Below are 3553 nucleotides of genomic sequence, written 5' to 3' on the forward strand. Positions count from 1 at the left end.
CCTAGAAATGTATTTTTAATAGAAAATTTTTCCTCACATTTCCTAAATAAGTGCACTAACATGACCTTATTGTTGTAAAAAGTAATTAGTGTAAAAAAAATTCCGTACCGCAAAACTTTCTTGGTAGGAATTTTCAACAATAAAAGTGTTTCCAGGAAACACGAGGCAATAATGGTCCCTGGATACATATTTTTATGCAATAATTTTTTCAAATGTTTCCTGAAAAATTTCAAAAACTAGGTCTTATAGTTGTAGAAAGTAATTTGTTTAAGAAAAAATTGCCATGACGTAAAATTTTCTTGGAGACAATTTCAGCAAGAAAAGTGTTTCTAGGAAGCATGAGGCACCAATGATCCCTAGAGACATATTTTTACTAGAAATACATTTTCAACATTTCCTAAAATAAGGCACAAACAAGGCTTTGTTGTTGTAGAAAGTGATTTGTTAAAAAAAAATTGCCTTACCCCAAATTTTTTCTGGTTGGAGTTTTCAGCAAGAAAATTGTTTCCAAGAAACATGAGGCACTAATGGTCCTAGATGTTATGGTCCCGGATCTGACACATGGATTTGTAGGGAGGAAGAAAAGAAAGACGAAAGTCAAGCCAAAAGGAAGCTTGAAAACCCTAGGTTCTTTGAGGAGAACGCACACCACTGAGCTTGTTGAGGAGAACTCAAAACCCTATTTTACTCTAAATCAATGCTTGCTTTTTCTCATTACTCTTACCCCTTAAATAGGGTTCACCTTTACAAGGTTTAAGATAAATTATTACAAAAATACCCATATAGATAAAATATTACAAAAATGCCCCTATGGCATATTAATTCTTTAACTAAAATAAAATAAAGTAAATTAAGGAAAAATAATTATTAGACTCTTAATAATGTTATTGCATGCATAACATTACACCCCCTGGGAGAAAGAGCTTTTCCTCATGCTCGAAGGTAGGGTCTGCTTGCTAGAGTCTCCACCTATTCCCAAGGAACATCCGCTGTATCTATGGCAGCCCTCTGGACGACAAAACTAGAGCATTCCAATTGAGAATCAATTTTTTTTTTTTTTTTTGACACTGCCTGCATCACTTGTTGTAGCACCCCCCTACTATGGATAAACAACCAAACAACAAGTTGAACTATCACCAGCTCCAAATTGGCAACTTGTGCTTTAACATTAACAACCCTTGTGTGAGCTGCCCCAACGGTTGACTCCTGGGCAAAATGCAGCATGTCCCCAACCAAAGTATGTTGGAGGTCTGACTTGGCAGCAACAATGTTGCTGGAATTGGGTTGAGAAGTTGGTGAGAAGATTACCCAGGGATGTAGATATATGAGTGCTCCATTTGTAGCCCTGTGGTTGAGACATTCGAAAATATGGTACTTTAAGATCGACCTTAGCCGTAGTGCTTTGGATTATGCCTTCATGTTCAGCTTCAGCACCCCACATTTTAGCCGAGAGAGTAAGGTTCATAGTATAGATCTGAGCATGGTGCGCCACCATGTGAAGACGACCTGTAATTTTTTGTCCAGCCATCACATATAAAGGCAGAGAGAGAACACTACGAAGTTGGTACCAATGTGTTATGGAAGCCCCTGGTGCAGTCGTAAGCCACCGATGAACAAATCTCCCATTGAACAAGACATCAAACCAACATGCAAGCCCATGTATCCTAGTCCCAACAGCAGTTTTGAGACTTAAAGGGATGTCAAATTCATATAGCTCCGCTTCCTTCAGTGTCATGAAATCTAATGTATGGGTAACTGCTGGAGCCACCAACAATCTTGGATCAAAAGCATCTACTACATACAAAGAAAAATATCCCTGAAATTCAGGTCCATGTAAAGGGGTAAGATCAACCCCATAGTAATTATGCTGCTGCCAAAAGAGGGACTTGTTAGCAATTTCAACATACAAATATTCATCACTGAAAGGAGCCAAGTGTATCCTTCCAATTGTTGGAAACATTTTACCATTGGGAACAAGAAACCAATCTCTTGCAATTACATATGACTCTAGCATTCTTTGATTGACAAATAAAGTGCCCTTAGGCTCTGAAATGAGTATATCTGCTTTTTCATGCAGCTCGACTTCCTCAACTTTGCCTTTGACAATAGTTATTCGTTGTCCCAATGATGGATTTCCTGCTATCATCAGTCTACGTGCATGTTCAGCCATTTCAGATGCCTCCATAGCATAAACATGCGTTGCACCAGCCTGAGCTGCAAATAATGAAAGAATACCACTTACCAGCACCAACGTCAACAACAACACAATCATGGAAATCTGAACGGTTCTCAATTACTGCCAAACAGTTATCAAGATTTCCAGAATTAACCGCACCATTTTCATTCTGCATTACCACTGTTTTCAGCACTGGTGGCTGGCTGTCTAGCAGTAACTTTTGTTGCACTGCCAGTGTCCTTGGCTGTCTAGCAGCAATGTGTGCTGAACTACGATAGTAGCACTGTGTCCTTGGCTGTCTAGCATCAATGTATTCTGGACTGCCACAACAGCATTGTTTGCTTGGCTGGTTGGCAGCACTGGTTTCAGTAGTGCCACTGTTGTCAGCATTGGTTGCTGCAGTGCCATAGCAGCAGCACAAATAAAAAATGTTGAAGAAACCATGAGTGTCTACACAAGCTGTCCATCTTGATAAGTGCAAGCGTTCCTCAGCACCATCAATTGTGTCCTTAGGTGTATCAGCATCTTGAACTTCTGTAACACCACTCTTCATACCGCTGCTCACAAGATTGGTTAGGTCTCAATGAATCCAGTGAAGTTATACCCCACCATTACCATGTCGATTCCAGCTTGAATTGCAGCAGCAGCAGAGGACGAGTAGTTGGTGTGAGGTGGGTACATGATTCTATCAACTCCTTGCCAAACATCATAGTAAGCATCATAGTAAGCAGGCATGTGAATGCACAGTAGTGAATGGAAGTCGATTATGGTGATATACTTATTGATCCCTTTTTGGGTACCGCCATCACCAAGAAAGTACTTCACATAGGCAGCAACCTTTTTTTGTCCAGCAACATAAGGAGCACGCAGTCGTCCTCCTTGAAGGATTTCTCCCTTGGGCCCACCATGATTACTACAAGCTGGCATCCTTATCACATAAGTTGGAAGATCAAGGACTCACAAAGGCATCTTTATCTTATGGTCACGTCCTAGAAGAGTTTTAGTTTGACTTATGTTTGTCTTTTATCTATATTGAGTTATTTAATTATGCTAGGACTTATCTTTAAGTGTTAGATTTTGGGTGAAATTGGGACAAAGGTAGTTTTATTGTAATTGGACTCTACTACCTTCCTCTATTATAAATAGAGGTTCATGTACTCTGATTATAATAAGTTAATGAAGTCAATGAAGTATTTATCTTTTCCATAAATTCAACATGGTATCAAAGTAAGCCACTCAGTATGTGGGCCTCCACCTAAATTATCCACTTTTAGAGCCATAAAAAAGAGCGGGCCTACATGTGAGGGGGAGTGTTAAGACATAATCCCACAATGGTTGGTGGATACAAAGATTTTGAGTTTATTAGCTGGGAAAAAA

At 39.4% G+C, this 3553-nt stretch overlaps 1 pseudogene; it reads right to left on the reverse strand.

The window, feature by feature from the left end:
• Nucleotides 1-1168: 1168 nt before the first annotated feature.
• Nucleotides 1169-3103, reverse strand: LOC137959412 (probable histone-arginine methyltransferase CARM1; annotated as a pseudogene).
• Between the last annotated feature and the right edge of the window lie 450 nt (nucleotides 3104-3553).

This window comes from Aristolochia californica, unplaced genomic scaffold, assembly GCF_029961685.1.
Source record: "Aristolochia californica isolate CCGP_79_NKW_82.1479 unplaced genomic scaffold, dmAriCali1.0.hap1 SCAF_3, whole genome shotgun sequence".
Lineage (NCBI taxonomy): Eukaryota > Viridiplantae > Streptophyta > Magnoliopsida > Piperales > Aristolochiaceae > Aristolochia > Aristolochia californica.